Source organism: Tamandua tetradactyla, chromosome 8, assembly GCF_023851605.1.
Source record: "Tamandua tetradactyla isolate mTamTet1 chromosome 8, mTamTet1.pri, whole genome shotgun sequence".
In the NCBI taxonomy this organism is placed as follows: domain Eukaryota; kingdom Metazoa; phylum Chordata; class Mammalia; order Pilosa; family Myrmecophagidae; genus Tamandua; species Tamandua tetradactyla.
The window spans coordinates 92,080,160-92,094,841 of NC_135334.1; the positions used below are offsets into that span (position 1 = coordinate 92,080,160).

The 14,682-nt window shown below is 36.6% G+C and overlaps 1 long non-coding RNA gene and 2 pseudogenes across 3 annotated transcripts in view; 2 read left to right on the forward strand and 1 right to left on the reverse strand.

Annotated features, from left to right (window-relative positions):
- LOC143644725 (uncharacterized) overlaps positions 1-14,682 on the reverse strand; it is a 171,575-nt gene that overhangs the window by 108,046 nt on the left and 48,847 nt on the right. The window contains exon 3 of one of the 3 annotated variants that reach the window (XR_013156834.1): positions 5,137-5,157. The exons of the other annotated variants lie outside the window; for them this stretch is intronic. This is a non-coding gene — a long non-coding RNA (uncharacterized LOC143644725). Of the gene's footprint in view, positions 1-5,136; positions 5,158-14,682 lie in introns of those variants that run through there. 3 annotated transcript variants of the gene reach the window in all.
- On the forward strand, positions 6,784-7,881 carry LOC143643930 (glucocorticoid modulatory element-binding protein 1 pseudogene; annotated as a pseudogene).
- Positions 8,834-9,478, forward strand: LOC143643931 (glucocorticoid modulatory element-binding protein 1 pseudogene; annotated as a pseudogene).

Here is a 14,682-nt window from a genome sequence, read left to right on the forward strand (position 1 = left end):
CAATAGTCTTCAAGACTTACACCCAGAGTAAAAACAATAAAAGAAAAAACAGATAAATGAAACTTTATCAAAATTAAGAACTTTTGAACATAAAAGCATTTTATCAAGAAAGTAAAAATGTAACAAAAAATAAATGTAACCCACAGAATGAAAGAAAATATTTGGAAACATGTATCTGATTAGAGTTTAATATGTGAATATATAAAGAATCAAAAAATGGGCAGAGGACGTAAATAGACATTTCTCAAAAAAAGATATACAAATGGCCAATAAGCACATGAAAAGATGCTCAACATCATCGTCTATTAGGGAAATGCAAATCAAAACCACAATGAGGGGGCGGGCCGCGGTGGCTCAGCGGGCAAAGTGCTTGCCTGCTATGCCGGAGGACCTCGGTTCGATTCCCGGCCCCAGCCCATGTAACAAAAAACGGAAAAACAAAATACAATAAAACAAGAAAATGTTTAAAGATGTTTCCCTTTCTTCCTTCCTTCCTTCCTTCTCTCTGTCTTTCCTTAAAAAAAAAAAAAAACAAAAAAAAAAAACCACAATGAGGGAGGAGACCCAGCGCACTGCTGCCAATGCCCCAGCATAGGAGCTGAGGTCAACATTGAATTTGAAATATTTAAGGTGCACACAAAACTGTTTCAGCAACGCAGACAAATAAGTGCATTGCTGTGGGTGATGGTGCTGTTGACAAAACACGTTTCCTGATATTCTACACAACATACAAATTTTCCACTGGAATATGTACCAACTGTTTTTTGACAACTATGCAGCCACAGTTATGATTGGCAGAGAGCCATATACTCTCAGACTTTTTGATACTGTGGGAAAGAGGATTATGAAAGATTATGACCATTGAGTTATCCACAAACAGGTGCATTTCTAGTCCTTCAGTTGTCTCTCTTTATATTTAAAAATATAAAAGAGCAGTGGGTACCTGAGATAACTCACCACTGCCTAAAGACTCCTTTCTTGCTTATTGGGACCCAAACTGATCTCAGAGATGACTCTTCTACTATTGAGAAACTTGCCAAGAACAAACAGAAGCCTCTCATTCTGGAGACTGCTGAAAAGCTGGCCCATGATCTGAAGGCTGTCAAACATGTGCAGTGTGCTGCACTCACATAGAAAGGCCTAAAGAATTTATTGATGACACAATATTGGAGCCTCCCTAACCGAAGAGGAGCAGCCAGTGTGTGCTGTTATGAACAGCCCTCAAGAGCCCTTTCTGCACAGCTGGTGTCAGCACCACATTAAAAGCAATTTTTAAATCAAACTAAAGATTAAAAATTAAAATTCATTTTTACAATAATGACAAATGCCCTGCACCTACCCACATGCACTCCTGTGAAACATGACCCACAGGTATGGCTCTCATGCCCCCTCCCAATACTAGTCAGTTTTAAATAATTGTGTATTGTCAGAAAAGTGATCAGTACTAGTTTTCATTTTGTTGTTTCAAAAAAATTTTTTTTAGTTAAAAGCAAAGGATGTTTGTGATGGCTCTGTAACAGACTACTCTGAATTGCTAAAGCTGCTCCCTGGTTCCACTCTGAAGAGTAATCTGGGATATCTTAGTGTTTTGTTTTTTTCCTTCTTTCCTTTTTTTTTTTTGAGGGGGAGAATACAAGGGGATTTGTTTTAGTCTTGTTTTTTAATTCATTAACCAATGGTGGACAGTTCTTGAGGGGAGGAGGATGGGCTGATTCCCCATTCTACTTCCTTAATCTAGTTTAGAAAATATGTTCCCCACCTGGTGCTCTTAGGAAGGAGTATAGTAAATGCCTCATTTAACAACATACTTCTTTTTGAAAGTTGTCTTTTCTCTCCACCCTTGAGTAGGTTCAGTATTGATGAAATTCATGAAAGCAGATGGAACCTGTATTGCCCCTCCTCTTTTCTGGGATGCACTACATATGTGACTGTGATTTTCAAGGAAATTTGTTTCTATTTGCTGAATTTTTTTTAAAAATTAATTTCTAACTTCTTTTACTGATAAATGAAAAAAAATGCTGCACCTTTTCAAATACACCCAATGGATTGAGTTCATAATTTAAAAAAAAATTTCCCTGGCAGTCATTGTCAAATATACTTAGCATAGATGTATAGCTTAATAGTACACAATGTGGTGTTCCTAGAACATAAATGAAGGCCTGGTGTACAGAGGAAATATGGGGAGTGGTGCTAAAAGACAGATGCTATGGAATGATTGACATTCTCTTTCAAGCGTTGGAGATGGAGGCCCACTTCATTAAGAAGCTGGGGGTGGAAGTGGGGTGGGGAGAACATTTAACAACATGGAACCAGTCAGGGGAATTCCTTTATTTCTGTTTTGTGAATGAGGAACTCTAAAGCATGAGGGTTTCTAGTTTAATAAAAATCATGGAAAGGATCTTATGAAGACTCTTCTCTAGCAGTGATATTATCAGCTTATTTTTTTCCTTTATTTTTAATGTTTAAGTAATCTTTTCCACCTTGCCCAAATCTTAATTCTTGTAGATTCATTAGTGTTGAACCAATGCTTTCTCATGTCTCAATTCTTTGTATATGCATTCTTTTCAGATGTATTAAACAAACAAAAATCACTTAAAAACAACAACAATGAGATACCATTTCATACCCACTAGAATTGTTACTATTTGAAAAAAAAGAAAAGAAGTTTTGGAGAGGGTATGGAGAAATAGAAACACTTGATCATTGTTGCCTGGAATGTAAAATGGTTCAGCAGCTGTGCAAAATAGTTTGGCAGTTCCTCAAAAAGTTAAGTATAGAATTACCATATGACCTGGCAAATCTATTTCTAAGTATATACCCCAAAGAATTAAAAGCGGGGACTTGAACAGATATTTGAACAGTGATGTTCATAGCAGTATTATTGCCAAAAGGTGGAAGCAATCAAAGTGTCAGATGAATGGATAAACAAAATGTGTTATATACATACAATGGGATATTATTCATCCATACAAATGAATGAAGTTCTGATGCATGCTATGGTATGGTGAACCTTGAAGACATCACGTTGACTGAAATAAGCCAAACACAAAAGGGCAAATGTATGATCTCACTTATCTGAAATAATTAAAACATGGTAAATTCATAAAATTGGAAACTAGAACACAAATTACCAGGAGCCAGGTGGGAGCGAAGAATGGGGAATTAATGTATAGTTGGTCCAGAGTTTCTGTTTGGGGTATTGGAAAAGTTTTGGTAATAGATGGTTGTGATAGTGGCACATATTTCTGAATGCAATTAATGCCAATGAATTTGTATAACTGAAAGTAGATAAAATAGGAAATTTAAGGTACATATATGTTACCAGAAGTAAAAAGAAACAAACAAACAAAAACATAGAAATATATAACACAAAGAATGTATCCTAATGTAAACTAGGGACTATAGTTAATAGTATAATTTTAACAATTTTGTTTCATCAGTTGTTACAAAGGTACTACACTAACGCAAAGTGTTAATATTAAGAGAAAACTGTGTATTTGAAGGGAGCTATATATGAGTACTCTGTACTTTCTCACCGATTTTTCTGTAAATCTACAATGCTCTAATAATTTTTTTTAACAAAAAGAGGAGATAAAAGCAAAATTCTGTGGGGAAAAAACACCTAACCAACTAAAACTGAGACTCTGTGGATTAAATTACTTTCCTAATAACAGCAAAGATGAAAACCTAGGTCTCTCAAAATTCCAGTGCATTTAGAAAATTTTTTCTATTGTGGTAACATATGTACAACAGAAAAGTTCCCATTTTAACCATTTATGTGTATACAATTCAGTAATATCAATTATATTCACAATTTTGTGCCACTGTCATCACCAGCCATTATAAAAACTTTTTCACTACATCAAAGAGAAACTCTATACCCATTAAGCAAAAACTTCCTATCCCTCCCTTCCACCCCACCCCCAACCTCTGGTAATCTTTAATATACTTTCTGTCTCTGAATTTGTTTATTCTTAGGTATTCCATATAAGTGAAATCATACAGCATATGTTCTTTTGTATCTGGTTTATTTTATATAACTTGATGTCTCCAAGATTCATCCATGTTGTAGCAAGTATCAGAACACTTCTTATTATGACTGAATAATATTCTATTGTATGAATATGCCACATTATTCATTCACCTAGTTGAGGGACACTTGGGTTGCCTCCACCTTTTGGCTGTTGTGAACAAACTTAACTTGCTATGAACATTAGCGTACAAATATCTGTTCAAGTCCCTCTTAATTCTTTTGAGTATATACGTAGAAACGGGATTGCTGGCTCATACGGTAATTCTGTTTAACTTCTGGGCAACCACTAGACTGCCACAATGGCTGTACCATTTTACATCCCTACAAACAATGCATGCAAGTTCCTATCCAGTGTAGTTTAAACTATAATATGCTTCCTTATCACTTCCTAGGTTATAAATTTTAAACAGAATATACTTTTCAAATAAACATTTTTTTTCCTTTTTACTAACTTTTATCATGATTTTAACAAGGATCTTATAGTTTATGAAAGCCTCAGAAATCTGGTGTAGCAAAACAAAGCGCTGTGTGAACAATCATTACATGAGCACTCATTTCTAATCTGATTAAAGATTTAAAGCTCATGCTTGGAGAGCAGTGCAACAATGGCTCAGTGGCAGAATTCTCACCTGCCATGCTGGAGACCTGGGTTCATTTCCTGGCAGTGCCTGCCCATGCAAAAAAGAAAAAAAGAAAAGGCTCAAGTTTGGAAAAAAGATACTAATTGAAAGTTTCCTAAGTAATAAACAATTACGTGGTTCTGGAGTTTGTTTAAATTTAAATATTTTAAGAATTTTATTTATTTAAAATGTTTTTCAAACTTCAAGGAAATATTTTAGTAATACTGATAAAATCATTTTTAATAGAAGTTAAAATTGATGGATTAATTGAAGTTTTCTCATAAATTTATCTTCTATGTTCACTAAACATCTATGCGATTTTGCTACCCACTATACATACTCAAATCAAAACAAATCTCTAATCATTTCATCCACAACTTTATACTCCAAAGAAAAGTTTCCCGTTTTAATAAGAAATGCTATACTGGAGCAGTGCAACACTGGCTCAGTAGCAGAATTCTTACCTGCCATGCTGGAGACCCAGGTTAGATTCCAGGGGCCTGTCTATGCGGAAAAAAAAAAAAATGCTATACTGGTGTTTATTAGAAGATGTTACTGTTCTGAATTGCATTAACCCTTCTGTGAAATAAAGCACATGTTCATGTAACAGCAAGTAATGAAGATGCTATTTAGGGGAAATATGGTGATTATGTAAATTGTTAAAAATTCATTAACTATATGATTTACTAAGTCAGGTCACTGGAAGGCACCTCTACAAACATCAGAACTCTCCTTTTCCAGACCTTTTACCAGTCCAAGGACATTGACTAGCTCTGAACTGCAGTCACTTTTTGTTCCATTATTATCTTTCTTCATTCCCTCTGGGCCTAGAGAATTTGGAAGGCCTAAATCCAAGCCTCCTGGCCAGCCTTCTTGTTTTCCTGAATCCCCAGTCTTCTGAAGGTGTTTGATGTGTCAGAGACCTTCAGAAAGCCTGTGTTGTACTGTAATATTTTATGAACAAGGAAAGAAAAATCCTGAATATTGTATTTTCCATCTCAACTGAAATAGTCCATGTCAAAGAAACTACCTAATATATGTGAAATTCATTCCCACATATCTCTTTAGAAATAAGTTTCCCTTCAACATTTACCAGTATAATTAAATGAAACAATTATTGTAAGGTCACAAATGGCAAGAAATTTGAGTTTACTTTCCCACAGCAATCAAAATGTATTTTATATGCTTGAAATTTAATAAATTACATAATGTATACATAGCATGTATTTCACCACATGACCAAATTACAATGGAGATGTGATATACTATATAGAAAATACATTGTTCATAAATATGGATTAATGACCATGAAAGTATCCCCAAATATTTCATATGCTAATGTTAAATGATCGAATTACACTCGCAAACTGATTAATGTAAGATTCTATGAACACCTGGTAATGAAAACGCTTTATTTTTACACATGCATAATGTCGCCACTGCCAGAAACTTTCATTTAAATTTGTCTGATTTAAAAGTGGCAGGAGAACATTTTTTAATGAAAAAGATTATTTAAGGTAGAAAGAGATCCCTGTGCCAAGTTCCAGCCCAGAAGGAATGTTTAATTACAAAGAGTTATTTAAATTACAAAGACATTTTTCATTTATGAGTTTCAATGTATCATAATAATATTAACTAGAAATATAAGCTGGAAAGATGAGGGGAAAGGGCACTGTCTTGAATGCTATAAAACAAACATTTTATCTTTGGCTTTTACACCCACCCAGTCCCCCCATCAAAAGCAAACTAACTTTTTAAAACTTGTGGTTTTTGTTTGTTATTTCATCTTTTTTTTTTTACAACATGCTCAAACCTGATAGCTTATGTTTTAAAACATTGCCCATAATTATTTATGAGTTCCAACATAGAGGAATGCATATTTCTCTCAATAATATTACTCTGAAATTTACCTTGCAAATAGCTTTCATATACCTATAATTTTTTTCTATTTTTCTCCCAAAAGCAGGACCTCAATAATTATTGAATGAATAAATAAAGCCCAGTAAAGTTCCTTAATTTCTTTTACCAGACTAGACCTTCTTCCTTAACCTCCATCCTAATACAGTTCCTATATCAAATCAACAAGTGGAGAAAGGAGATACACCCTAGCTATCTGACTTCATGTGAAAAATTGCTGATATGGAAGTGAGTGTCCCAGTGGAGGATGTAGTCGTGGTACTCACTGAAGGAAATGAAGGGAAGAACGCTGAAGATATTGAAACCCAGGTGATCTTGCAGCTATAGCCTGTGCAACAAGGTACGTTTATCAATGGACACTTTTACAAGAGGATTTATGAAGGAGGGTTGGAAAACAACACAGCATTTGTGGCAGGAGAAATTCATAATAAACAAAATTGAAAAACAGATTGATGCAAACACTACGATGCAAATGAGGATATGGAAATTGCTTACCCCATAACTTGTGGGGAGAGCAAAGCCACCCTCCTCTGGAAGAATTTTATGTGGCCAGGAACAAATGTGAAACATGTCAAGTCCAATGATTAGTTGATCAGTCCTAAGCATTTTGTTCATCTAGCTGGCAAGTCCACTCTGAAGGACTGGAAAAGAGTCATTCGTCTGGGTGGAATCATCCTCAGGAAAATGATTAACTCCTGTCAGAATTATTTTTATCACATGACAGGGTTTGCTTGATACCTACAGAAGTATCATATTCAGTCTCCTGATTAGCAAGAATTCCAGTGCCAGGACAGAAGACAAATGTGGTGCAGGTCCCCACTTTGGCCAATGGTAGCATCACATAGATTGCCATCTCAAAGGAGAGCATAGAAGAGGGAAGGCTGGAATGGAACGTGACTGTCATTGCTGCTGTCACCATGGCCACAGAGGAAGGTGTGAAAAAAGACACAAAGAAAATTTTAGAGGACACTTTGATATTCTGGAAAGGAATAGCTGATGTAGTGCTGATGTAAAAGGTTGTCTGCAATATACAGAAGGAGATAGAGGAGCTCCTCAGAGGAATTCAACAGCTGCTCATTCAAGTTCCCTTCCAGGTCACAGATGTTGCTTTCCTCAACAACACAGCACATACATTTGGCCTACTGGATGCCATCAAGAAAGTTTTTGACAACAGAAGGAACCCAATAGAGCAGGAAGAGGAGTTTCTCTATACTCTTGATACACTTGGAAGAGCAGAAGAAGCAAACTCAGGATCACAGGCTGAAATCTCAGATGGTTCAAAACGTGGTACTGACATGGAATCTTGAATAGAGTGTGAGATCTTGTTGGTTTGTCCAGGTCAGTGTGATCCCTAATAAATCCCAGAGTAATGTGGGCAGTGAATAAAAAAAGTATTTGTAGGTGGGCAACAGTGGCTCAGTGGCAGAGTTCTTGCCTGCCATGCCAGAGACCCAGGTTTGAGTCCTGTGCCTTCCCATGCAAAAAAAAGTATTTGCAAAGCCCCCTTGGGGAACTAAGGAGAAAGGAGGAAACATTAAAATTCCCTATTTGGAGAATTCCTGATATTCTTGCAAGCAATGGGGACAACCAAAACAATAGGCTGAGCCCTCAATCTTGGGATTTGCCCCTATGAAAATTATTCCTGCAAAGGATTAGTTAAGCCTACTTATAATTATGCCTAGGAGTCACCCCAAAGAACCTCTTTTGTTGCTCAGATGTAACCTCTCAAAGCCAACTCCACAGGTGAACTCACTGCCCTCCCCACCCCACCCACCACATAGGACATGACTTCCAAGGGTGTATCTTCCTGGCAATGTGGGCCAGAACTCCCAGGATGAGCCAAGACCTGGCATCATGGGTCTGAGAAAATCTTGACCAAAGGCTGAAAGAGAAAAATGAGACAAAATAAAGTTTCAGTGGCTGAGAGAATTCAGAGTCGAGAGGTTATCCTGAAGGTTATTCTTATGCATTATATAGATATCCCTTTTTAGTTTATGATTTATTGGAGTGGCTGGAGGGAAGTACCTGAAACTGTTGAGCTGTTTTCCAGTAACCTTGATTCTTGAAGATGATTGTATAATGATACAGTTTTTACAATGTGACAGTATGATTGTGAATACCTTGTGTCTGATGCTCCTTTTAATTGGGTATGGACAGATATGTGGTGATAGTGTGAGCCATTGATTGTACACCATGTATGGAATGTATGTTTGTCAATAAAAGATTTGTCAATAAAAATATTTTTAAACTAAATGTGGTACTGATGCCTGTGAGCATTCCTAAACCTCAAAAAGAGGCCCCAGCTCCAGAGGCCAGCCTCTATCTCTGCCTTGAGCTCTTCAACTCCTGTCAGCAGCCTCAGTTCACAGTCATCTCATCCATCATCATCACCCCAGTGGGATAGTCATTTTCCATGGACAGTATTCCACTAGCCACCCTCAGCCAGGGCTTCAGCCCTGTGACTGTCCACACATTGCCTCCTGGCTCTGAGTTCTTCCACCATGCCACCATGGTCTCCTCTGCCAAGAGTAGCCCACCAAGCACAGTGACTATCCACCCTTTTTCTAGTTCGTCACTAAGCGCCACTGCCATGAAGGATAGAGGTACCCTGGATAACATGACCAGAATGTTGAGCCCTATGGAGTTGGTGACTATGGAGTCAATTCAGGCTATTGAAAGCACCTCAGAGGATGGGCAGAATATCAGTTGAGATTGACCCAGACCCAGACCCAGAGATTGAGGATACTGAGGGTAAACAATCATTTTGGAGACAGAGCTGAGGACTGAGGAGAAAGTTATGGTTAGAATGGAAGAAAACCAGCATCAAGTCCACAATGTGGAGACTGTGATCTTGGAGAATTCCCTGGGGATCTTGGGGCCAAGAGATATGATTAGTTTGGAATTTTAATTATTTATTTATTTTTATCACTGTCCCACTCATTTTCACTTAGGATCCTTTTAAAACAAAAACAAAATCTTGTGGTTGTAACTGAAAATGTTGAGTCCCTCCCATGCCCTCAATGAAAACTGGACAAAATAAGCTGTGTTTCCAATTGACAGTAGGTCATTCAATGTTCTAATCCTCTTACACCAAGAGAGTTATTTCCTTTAGGGGAGGCATCAAGATGTCCAGAAAGCTCTTCTCTGGCTAGTTCGTCTGTGTACACATGTCATTTTATTTTTGTGAAGGTGCATTGACCAAACTCCAGAACACAGATTTGGCATTAAAAGGCAACCCACTCACATGGGGACGCAAAAGGGTACTTTATTTCGTATCTTGGAAAGGGCCCTCAGAGGTCAATGTGAAACTAGAAACAAAAAGAAGCTGATCTCTGCTTAAGGGGAAGATGGCATACCAACAGCAACTTAAAAAAAAAAAGTACTTTGGTGAGGATGGGGCAAGGAAATTATCTTACTTCCAAAAGTGTGACTGAAACCTCTTGAGATCTCTGAAGGTTATCACCTTAGGTGCCAGTTTTGAGGAGAGGCAGGTAATAGGTGGAAAGGTGGCACTCCACAGGGCAAGGGGGCAACAGTGGGCCTGTGGTTTTAGAAATAGAAATCCAAGGATTCCGCAGCCAAGCTTTGGGATTGAAGATGGTAGCTCACCTCCCCGTCTCAGCTTGTCAAAGCACTTAACCCCCTAAACTGAGATCAGTCCATTCATTTGCAAACTGTGTGATATGGTAAAAATTACAGTGGTTCTTGCACTGTGGCTGTCCTGGGAGTGAGGCTTCGAGGTCATCATTTTTATTGTGTAACTCCAGGAGCAGTGGAGTTCGTCATCCAGACAAGCTGCCATTTTGGATGGGGACCTTTATTGGACTTGATGCTTCCTCTTGTTCTGCCCTCCATCCCTCAACTCTCAATGGCATCTGTCTCCTGGATACCATGATCTTCAGTTTATGCTGATTGGGAAAAGTAACAGGTGCCTGCCTGCCTCCATCTCCTTTGAGATTGATTTATACCATTTATACACAGATGTTTCTTTGAGATATTGAGCTCATTAAAAAAACAAAACAAAACAAAACTAAGACTTAGCAGGAAAAATTCCACAAACATTCCCTCCCCTCAGCCTTTCCTGAGGCACTGAGTAGATGTATCCTCCCAAGGGAGCTGGACTCCTTTGGAAAGAAACATTGTCTGCAACATCATCTTATAGGAAATGTACCAGGAATGTCAATAGTAATGTTTTTAGGGTGGGGATTATTTTGTTTCCTTTTTCTAGTCCTTTACACATTTAGAGTTGGATTATTTTACATGCTGTGGTTTCATCCCTTTTATGCTTTTCCATGTTTGGGCAAGTGTGGACTCTCTGGTTTTTCTTTCTTTGATTACATTGTTTACTGCAGTAGAAAAAATACAGGGAAACTACAGACCATTTAGAAGAAAAGTACGTTAAAGGTACAAAAGCATGTACCTTAGGAGAGGGAGGATTTTTTCCTTTTTAATTAAAAACAAAATTTTGACCTGCAGTTTATTTTTATTTTTTATTTTTAAAGAAGGCACCCATCAGAAGCCATGTTTCTTCGAATAGATGTTGAAAACATGGTCAGGCAAGTGAAAATTGTGTTCTGACAGCTCTCAGACGGTTAAATATAGCTAGAGAATCTCTCTAATCTGGGAAGTTTCTAATCTTATAACTATATAAATCTTAAATTATCTTATATATATAAATTTATTTTATATACATCTTATAATCTTTTATATATATATATATATATAAATCTTACATTATAATCTTTTAAGTCTTTAAGGATGAGATTTCTGAACCCCACACAGTCATGGTTTCAGCTTTAAAATTGTGTGTGGTTTTATTTTTTTGTTTTTATTTTCAAAATATTTAATAGGCTTAGCAATTGGCTTAAAACAAATCTTTGGCCCTTTATATATCTTTAGTGATATAAGTGGTTTTATTTCCTGTTTCTTTAGGTTTTCTGTTTGGTTACATTAAAAAAAAAATCTAAGAATGGAACTACTACTTGAACCTGGAAAGACATATCTCATCCCCATTGTGGTTTTTAAGGACACTTTTCTCTCTCCCAGACATGACAGGAACAATTTGACATAGGAGAAGCTCCAGAAAAAAAGCTACATACTAGCCCAGTTTTTTTCCTTTTCTTTGCCAAACTTGTTAGTGTTTTAAGGTAGGCTGAACATCATACTTCTAAAGTCAAGAAAGCTCCTCCTCTTAAAACAGAGTCAGTTTACTTTCACTCTGAATATCCTGGCTAGTGAAAATACAAGAGCTCTGTTGTATTACTGGTCTCCCATTGGCCTGGCATTATCACTAGAAGCTGTGGTACTGTGTTGTTGAGTGTGGGTTCCCTCACAGGACTGGTCTAGATCATCTTGGAGTGAGACATATTCAAGCCATTGGTTACGTGCATGAGCAGGTGCAATGAATCATTCCTCAAGGTGACTTGCTGGCAGTCATTTATCTTTCTATACATTCATTAAATGAACATTGATAAGTTCCCAAAGAAAAAGGGTCAACAAGTCGAATCTGCTACCAAAACACAGTCAATTATATGCAAAATCAGTTACAGAAAGATCAATGCAATAAATCCCTCAGAGTTGAATGCTAGAGAAAAATTTGCATGTTTTGAGAAACAAGTATGCTTCTTTCTCATTGAATAACAATACTATGATTTTCATTTGTTTTGGACTGCCAGGAAGCCTCGAACCAAATGTTGCACTCAGTTCTAATAAAATGATCTCCTTCACTTCATTCCTTGAAAATAATTTACTTTAGTTTTGTTTCAAGAATTACAGTGACTTTCCTTTCTGAAAGCACAGAATCACCTCCAATGTGCTGAGTACAATGACCCCTACTCTCCCACTGATATTTCTCTTATTAATTACAAGGCAGAAAATTCAAAAGACCAAATGGGTAGCGGAATGACAACAAGCTAAACAAACTTACTTCGTCTTCCAAAATAACCATGTTATTGATCATCTCTGTTTCAGTCACTTTAGAAGACATTTTACATATATCGTTGCAATGATCATGCAAATTAGGCATTATTATTCTCATGTTAATGTGAGGAAACTAAAGCTCTTACAGGACTTGGCACACAAGAGATATTCAATAAATACTTGTTGCACAAAGTTCAGTGAAGTGCCCTATTATACACAGGTAAGAAATTAGGACATGAAAGAGCATTATACTTATCTCCAAAGTTTCCTAAAGAATGCCCAAATTCAGTTTCGTAAAATTTAAGTTGAGACCAGACACTGCCAAACTTAACAGCAGACTTTATAAACACATTTCAGTAGTGAATTCTTCTGGATAATTAAACTAGGGTACAAAAGTATAGGAAATTTTTTGAGGTAAAGAAAATTTAGAGAATTGTCAAGCAAGGATATTTGACTACTCTTTTGGAAATTTTAAAAAATTATTTAATAGCCCAAAATCTACTTGACTGAAACAAACTGAAGAAGCTAGAGATCATCTAGTCTCCCAAGTCCTCTGCTCTTGCTTATAATTAAAAAGTAGGCAGTTTTCTATATGGTCTGATGAAAACGTTTCTTTCTATCTTTTAGAGAAAAAAGTCAAATATTGTGGTTGGATGCCTAAATTTCATCACATATCTTCGTGATAAACACTGTCTTCTTCTTACAGTCCTCTTGTAAAATGAAAGATTTTGATGGGAGGCTATCTTGACATCCCTAACCTCTTGAAGTAAATGAGTTGATGAGATCTCTAACTGACTAATATCAAAGGAAAGCATTGGTTGTCTGATAGGTGCTATTGCTAAAGGAAGAAAAAAGACCATAAAAGGGATAATGTGTGCCTGAACAACTGAGGACAACAGAATGTTCATCAACATCATTTTTTCTCATTTCCCCACCTTCCCCTTCAGTCCCAGTTCTTCTCATCTAGTTAACTCTCTTACATTTATTTTTATTTTTCTCTCACCCACCTGTACTCTGACCCATCTACATGTTTTCTTGTACTTACTCTCTAGTTTTTAGCCCTCAATCCACTTATTTCCACTCACCTACACAGAAGACTATCTATAAAGTGAAAATTATATAAAGATTTTTCACTCTTCTTTAAGTACCTGGTGTCCTCTTGTTGCCAATCCTAACAACTTCTCTCCTGCATCCTCAAAAATTTTCTATTCAAAATAGAAAAGGAAGAACCTGCTTAAATACACCTAAGTTTTTCCACTCATTTGCCTCCTCACAATCTATGTTATTTCATTCCTTCTTCCATATCCTCAAAAATTTTCATTTTCCCTTCCTCGCCCCCCCATCCACATCTTTCCACCTTTTGCACTCTCATGGAAAATTTTTATATAACAGTTTTATTGAGATATAATTCATGTATCATTCAATTCACCCCCTCTAAAGTGTAAAATTCAATGGCGCTATCAACCATTACCGCAATCAATTTTACAACAGTATCATTACCTTAAAAAGAAACTCTATACCCAAAATCAGTCACTCCCATTTCCCACTAGCCTCTCCCCCAAACACTAATCTACTTTCTCAAATATAGATTTGCCTATTCTGGATATTTCATATAAATGGTATCACATAATATGCAGTCTTTTGTGACTGTCTTGAACTCTCATAGAATTTTACTTGTACTTTTCTTATGCTTCTCATTTTCTTTACCTTGTGACGAAGGTACACATTTTATCTTTCTGCTAGACTGAAGTTCCTCAAAGGCAGAAGGAACAACCTTCAATGCCTAACTCAGTCCTTTATACATATTAGGTACTTAATTTAAAAAAAAAAGTATTGAAAGAATGAATGGAAGGATAATTTCTTTCTTTTACTGTAGTTTCTTTTTTATTCTATGTTTTTCCTTTTTAACTCTTGATCTTACTTTTCCCATCTGACCTTTTATGATGAATCGTCATCTTTCAACATGGAAAATCAACAAAATTTGAATGTTTCCTTTGATCTACAATAATGGGTTTTCTTTTCTCCTTTTGGGTTCTCTCTTGTCGTATGTTTTTCCACTGACTTACTCATTCCCCTTAATATCTAATTCTACTTACCTTAATCGCCCTCTCTACCCATAGTGAATAAATGCTGAGACAAACAAGGGAGTCTATTATATTAGTTCCCTTTATTCCTACATTCTATAAGAATTTA